Source organism: Perna viridis, chromosome 9 (assembly GCF_037379345.1).
Source record: "Perna viridis isolate PV_CMFRI_1.1 ecotype Kerala chromosome 9, ASM3737934v1, whole genome shotgun sequence".
In the NCBI taxonomy this organism is placed as follows: Eukaryota; Metazoa; Mollusca; class Bivalvia; order Mytilida; family Mytilidae; genus Perna; species Perna viridis.
This window is the reverse complement of record NC_142453.1, coordinates 23,320,140-23,327,970: the sequence shown is the minus strand read 5'-3', so window position 1 is coordinate 23,327,970 and position 7,831 is coordinate 23,320,140.

Genomic DNA, 7,831 nt, shown 5'->3' with positions numbered 1-7,831 from the left:
GCTAGATTTAAGTGTCTATTTTAAGATGACATAATTTTCACACAGAATGATTCATTATCAGTTTGTCAAGTTAGGGAGCTTTTGAAACCTTTCAAGCCAATATAACAATAACATAAATGTGATGAATTTATTTGACAAAAATCCAAGACGGGAAAGGAGTCATGGCCACCGCCACTATACGTCACCTAAGTTACATGATGTCTCCATAGATGGTCTCCTTCCTTTCATACAAAAACCTCTTGGACTTCATCACGTTAGAACCAAACTTAATTCTATACCTCTCACTCTACTACACTCCCTTTACAAAACAAGTATTGACACTCCTGTTTCTGACCCCACCTCATCATTATACAGACTTGTTGCCATCATTTTGAATATTGATTTCCTCAGACTCTTTAAACCAGTTTGTGTGAAAAGTCAAGATGAAGAAAAACGATCATTTCTTCCACTACCGTTTGTCAACAAAGGTATAGATGCAATTAATTTGGCTAACATCCTCCATCACAAAAACGTTACCAACAAAATTCCCCTGTATTTCAAAGACAAATCCATATCAATTATTTCATATTCCTATACTTCACCCATCGCATCCAAAATTTTCAATTATAAAAGGCTATTGCAGAACCTCGAGATTGAGGACTTCAAGGCTAAACCACCTGACTGTTCTTGCAAAGAGTAATCAAGGGAACCAAGGTTATAGCGGTAATCAAAAGAATGTAATCCAGGAACATAGACCCGACATGGAAAACAGACATACACAACAAAGAACATAAAGAAAGTAAATGAGCAACTCGGACTCCAGCTGGGAGCATGGACCAGGTGCACCGGTAGGGTAAGCGTCCTCTGCTTTTCTAGAAACACCCACCGAGTTGCTACAAAAAGTCTGCGTAGTTTCGGCAAGCTCTGGCATACCGTATGAGTTGTGATATGAACACTCCATACGCAGGAGCAAAGGGATGTTGCCACAGATGAAAGGAAAGTTGACTATTCTGAATGAAAAGTCATCACGTTTGTCGTAAAGTTTGGTCAATAGTTTTCCTTTACCATCGATTTCTAAGTGTAGGTCAAGATATGAGGCTGACTTTGAAGAAAGCGGACTGAAATGACCCGAAATGACACTGGATAGACCTTCAGATCCATGGTTGGAACGAATAAAGTTTCATATTATCAAAACTCTTCGACATTAAATATTTTTCCTATAATTTAATTTTTGGGGGTTTTTTTTTATTATTATTTTATTATTATTTTTGTTTTTGTTATCTCATGCAATAATTATACATCAAGAAAGTCCATTGAGCTCATTCCGTAGACTAAAAAAATATTTTCAGGGGCGGATTCAGGCGGGGGCGTGGCGGGCCTGTGCATCCCCCTAAAATTTGCAAAGCATGGGTTGTCGGGTAAATTTAGGCGGTTTTAAGTTGGAACTTTAATTTCTCGGTTATTTCACCACAAACGATATTTACATTGCATGCACTCGAGAAGAATACTTATTTATCGCTCCGCTCGGCGAAATATTAACTGTGCGCCCCCGTAATCTAAAATCCTGGATCCGCCCATGAAGCAAGAGCCTATTTAGCGGCCGCCATTTTTTATATCAAAGCTTCGCGGTGATCGCTAAATAATTATGAGAAGTAATAGTTAATTTGTATGCCCATGTTACAAAAATGGTAGCTAGCACTTGTCGGCATTAATAAAACGAATGAAATGCTTTTCTGTTGTCGTCAATTATTCAGGGGTCATGACCTTTTATATCAAAGATGATTGTTACTCATGTACTCAGTTTTTGTTTTTGTTCATTTTGTTTTGTTTTGTTTTGTTTGCTTTTTTTTTTTTTTGTTTGATGTTTCTGTTTTTATACAACCATTTGATTTTTATGAGAATTTTCTTTCCATCCAAAAAAATCGAAAATTCACCGTTTTTAATCATGATTAGCAAGTTATGACGAAAATTTGGCCATTTTTCGCAATTTAAAAAAATAAAATTGAAAAAAAATCCTGGACCCTACTGCCTGTGGTCTATGACATTACCTTGCTTGAGCAAATTCGTTCTTTAACGCCGTCAAATGAATATTACTGGCCCATATATTTTTTAACATGGTAAATATAGAGGGTCGACACAATACCGCGGGACCTTTGTAAATCCCACTGTATCGCGGCACCTCCAAGCATTGACTATTCTCCAGACATTATACACTACTACTCATATATTTGACAATTTTTAAAAGGGGACACGAAAAATCATTTTAATGTCCGTGAAGAGAAAGATTTTACGTGAGCAATGTTAAAATGCGAATTAAATTTGCATTGAAATGAAACATACATTGAATGGAAATTCTTAAATTCGAAATTAGGCGCCGGAAATAAATTAACGACGGGGCGACAGACTTTCAAAGGTCCATGTGGTATAAATACAATGAAAGGCCGAAAGGGGGGAAGCAATATCCTTTCTAAGTGTATAATTCGTGAAAATTGACTATTTTACGCAATGTTTCCTTGGCATGACTTTTCGTGCTATCATAGTTCGGATCCGCGCTAAATAGGAGTGTCCCAGAAGGAAAACGGAATCAGTCGTTGGCAGCGGAAAACGGACTTGGTGGGTGGACATTCTATCAAGCATAAAATTTACAGGACATTGTAGCATATTTTAAAAATTTATGAGGTAAAGAGTTATCTTGGAAATCAAGGGATTTATTAGAAATCTGCTATAAAATCCGTGTAAAAAAACAACTAATCCGTTTGTTTGCTAAACCAAGTCCAAACAGTGATTCCAGTGCAATATACTATATTAAGGATCGGAAGTGTGCGGACTAAGAGCAGGATATTGTTCATTTTATGTTCAAAGACATGGTCGGGGTTCCAAAAAAAATCTCAAGTTGAAAATTTCCACAAATCCTGAGTTTTCCCCCTTATCTTCAATTTCAATGATCTGATTGGTCAAAATTAGAGTTGAGGAAGGATTTTAAGAGAATTTTTTTTATGAAATAGGGCACAGGATACACATAGTTAATGGCTAAAGCACTGTACGTCCGAATATTGACACCACTTCATTACAAAAACTGACTCGATGGATTTTGGTCAGTATATTAGTTAATAATTTCCTATCTACACACTTAACTTTTATTCATTATCGCTTTAAATGTCAAAGAAAACTGTTATATTAGAGAAATACACTTATGTATAAAAAATTACCCCCAAAAATGACAAAGAAGAATCAATCCATTTATAGAACTACTCTGGAAGACAGTCATACTAGTTACCATTCAACATATGTTTTATGCATGTACCAGGTCACACATGTACTGTTTACACTACAGTATCTAGAAATGTATTAAGGGGATCGTTCGAAACTGAATTCGAAACGAGAGTTCCAGGCTATAGTTTTCTCATTTTTCGCCAAATTTTGCACAATTTTACCAACGAAGGGGTAGGATAACAACTGGAACTCTGTTCGGAACGTTTTCTATTTAGATCGTGTTTGTTTCCAGTTTTTAGCCAATATGTACTTGGAAATTTTGATGTATATCTGAATTGTCCTATTAGCAGTGATTTTTTACACTTAACGCCAACTGACGTGTGCTAAGTAAAGAATTTCAAGGAGAGTAGTGTAAGGGAGCAACCATTCGATTTTTATGGGGCTAGGATCAAATTATCTATCCTGCCTTTTTATTGTGAGAAAATTTAGGTCCTGCCTTTAATTTTTAATACAAACAAAAATATAAGGGAAACAATTGACCCAACTTTGTTTTTATGGTCTGTCCTGGCTATTTATTTCTTGAAAATTTCAATCCTGTCTTTATTTCAATTTTGACCCTAGCCTCCCATAAAAATCAAACGGTACCCTGATCCCCTGTTGATACATGCATGCTCAGCGTGGGTAATCATGACTTGTTGTATCGTCTATTTTTGTTTGGTGTGGAAGTGTAGGGAGGGATTGGCATGGTTTTAAAAGTGGAGGGATATACGAACGAACCCAAATGCTTTGATAAATGATATTCATGAGTTGATTGTGAATTTCTGGTATTGTATTGACTATACTGTAACAAAAGATATTCGCTTCTTTTTTCCTTTTGTTTGTTTGCATGTTTGCCTTCATGTCATTCACATTTTAAAAACGTGTTTACGCAGTATATACTATTGATATTTAAGTACCATTCTATATAAGAATCCGACAATGGGAGGCACGTCATTTTTCTCAATTTGACATTTTTGCTTCAACTATATTCAATACATCTACAGTCGAACCTCGTTAAGTCGAAGTCGAAGGGACCATGCAAAAATGTTCGAGTTATCCGAGGTTCGAGTAATCCGAGGTCGATGATAAACCGGAAATACTAGTAGTTTGGTCCATAATTGTTTCTACAGTTACATCATTTCTTGTGCTTGTACATGTACATGTACTTCACTTTACACGGTACTTCGTAATGTCATGCGTTTCATATCGGAAGACATTTTTTTTTGGTATGTTGTATATCATGTTTGAAATACTGAACGGCACCGAGTGTTTTAGTTAAATTTCCTTTTTATTTTTTCTATATTAAAAACGTCATAGTTCATAACATGCTGCTTTGTTTGATTCACGATCAGGAGTATCGTCAAATCACGTGCTCTAGCGAAACGAATGTAGTTGAAATACCCTTACTATCGTCTGTTTGATGTTTCATTAAATAGTCAGATACCATAATACAATTCATCTGTATTTTTTTTATCAAATTTTTCAAAATATCAAAATGTCCGATATCACTGTTAGTGTAAATTCCCACGTGTTGTTAATAAAATTCGTTTCTTTTAACAACACGCGCAGTTTTAAAATCATTAAATAAACAAATCAAACCATAAAGCCAAGCTAATTGTTGTTAAAACACACTTCGATCATGGTGGGTAATAAAGCAATCAGTTTTCCGACTAATTAGTTGACTTCAAGACATCGGGGATAATTAACCTCGAAGTCCTATCGAAGGGACTGATTGATTACCTCGAGTTATCCGTGGATTCGATTCATCCGAGGTCAAATTGTATTGGAGTAAAGGGAGTTTTTCTGGGACTTTGTAATTAGTTCGAGTTATCCGAGATTTCGACTAATCCGAGTTCGACACATCGAGGTTCGACTATATTTAACAAGTGAAAAGCGATTTAAATAAATCCTGAAGCATCAGTGACAAAGATATTTTTTACTGGTTATACAGGAAAAAAGGGTGTCATCCTGGTTTGCCCACTTTTAATTACTTGTATAAATAAACATAAGGGGTTATGTTGTTTTAACAATTAAAGTCTGTTTCTGAATTGTAGTATATATTTACCTGTATTTTACCCATAAAAGCTTGTAAAAAATCCTATAATTTACTATTGATTGAAGTGAAATATAAACATTTTAATAATAAATCTTTTGCAGACTCTTGAGAACTATGCTCAATTTTAATTTATAAAATTTATACAATTTTGATGAAATTCCTTAAAAATTCCTAAAGTAAGTATGATTTTGATGAAATATTTTTGAATATGTTCTTGTTTTATTATGATCTATATATATTGTAGTGCTTCATATATTTTGTTTTTAACATATGTATCTTTAATTTTGTTTCAATAATATAAATATGTACTATATGTGCTATTATATGTCTGATATGCAATATATTAATTAAGATTAATACTCAAAATCAATTGTTAAAATTAATTGTAATTGACTTCAAATGAATTAAATATTAAAGTATATAAAGATATGTTATTCATCTTTTTTTATATATATTTATACATTAAAAAGAAACTATACAGTTAAACAAAAAATCCTCTATATACATATACAAAGAAACATACATATATAACACCTTTCTATTTAGAACAGACTGTAAAATATTATGGTCAGTAAACCCTTTGTCTTTTTTGTTTATTTAAGTAATTGGTAATTGGTATAATTAAATGTTGGCAAACCAAGATAAACCGAAAAAAGTGCGGGAAAATTTTCAAGTCATTTTCTCATTATGTGTTTCAAATAAATTTGACATATCAATACCTTAAAATGGCAATCTTTACAAATATTTTGATGGTTTTTTTCTGGAGGTTATACTTGGATACTGCAATAAAATCTCAGCGTTTTTTCTTCATGTGCCACACCTAATATACATTTTGCCTGATTCTTAGACAGAGAATTACTTAAAGCCAAGCATGAAAAGAAAAAATAAATAATACGCAATAGAAATATAAACGCTTGGTTAATTGTTCCCGAACTGATTTGATGGTAATTTTTTCTATCAATTGAAGACGTGACATATGTCAGAGGAAACGAAATGGTAAGTATTTTGTGTGGGTTGGGCAAGAAATAAGTCCTGCTTGTAAAAAAAAAAAACCTTAAACTGAAAACAGGATCCAAGTCTACCACATGTAAATATGATATCCTTGTCTGTAAAGATTGTTAAGATTCAAACACGGACATAATTCATATATCAGCATTCGTACGTGCCCATTGGAATGAAAATGAAAGTGTTGTACACAAAAAAAGCAAAACACTTTCATGCACGATCAAGCGTAGAAAACGAAGAAGAATCGGCCTTGCAAGGAAATGGTATTACGATAGTTATGTAAATAATTAAACTGGGAAAAGTTGAAAAATGCATCAATCATTGTGTCCTTTATATTATTTAATACGATTTATCTTCATCTATAGCATTTCTAACCCTCGTACATAATACTTAACATAGGAGAGAATTTATTTATACTGATAAAATTGCACTGACAGTAAAAAAAATGTTTTGAGTGAAGGAGGTAGTCGCTTTTAACAGTGACCTAGCTGACACAATTTGACTTCGGCCATGAACATTTAAATATGATGCCATTTATTTATTTTTTATTAACCTCAGAAGTCTAAGAGCAGGTAAGGAAGAGTTGTGCTTATGGAGTATCCACGTGTAAACAACTTTTTTCTTAAAATAAAAGAAGGCTTATTTGTCTTTTCGGGCAATCATTCTTCATGCACAATTGAATAAATGAAGAATTATCTTAAAATAAAATTTATTAAAAAATCATTCAGTGGTGTAGAGGATGCGCTTACGAGGACAATTATCATATCTACATGGTATACACATTTTTCCTGTAAAATGTCATCAAAATCTCTTTCAAGAGCGATTAAAAAAAACTAAATACTTTATTGGCAGAAACTAATCAACAAAAAATAGTTATGACCCAATGCAGACAACGTAATTAACAAATATATAGAATATTCAATTATTATGGTTATTGAAACAACATTTAAAAAAAAAAATATGTATAGCCTTATGACCGAGTGGCTATAATCCAGTCCCTCTGCGTATCCGCTTCACTTTTACTCTCGAGGATGGAGTAATTGTAGGGAACGTAATGTAATGACTAGATTATTCGGACTATGTCGGATTTAGTACCGGCAGTGTTGCCGTAGATGTCAGAGCAGAGAAGGGGTTCGAATCCCACTGAGGAAGCGACTAAATTGCAGCATTGCATCGATTCCGGAGTATGAATGTAATTAAGATTTGTATAACAATAGTAGACTCTTCCTGATATTCGCACAATTTGATATGAAGGAGGAAATCTGAGAACTTTTAATTTACATATAATTTATATTTTAATATAAAGGACATATTTACTGTATTTTTGCTATACTATATACTTGATATTTTCTCGTTTAAAGTAGCTCTTTAAACATGCACAAAATATTCCTCAATTTTTTTAGTTTTCCCCCCAAATTGTTAATTTCAAGTGTTTTGATCGATAGAAATTAGTGTTGAAAAGGATTTGAAGAAAAGTCCGTTTGCGATTCTTTATTAAACCGGACCCTGGACAATATATAATTAAGACGTTTATGAGTT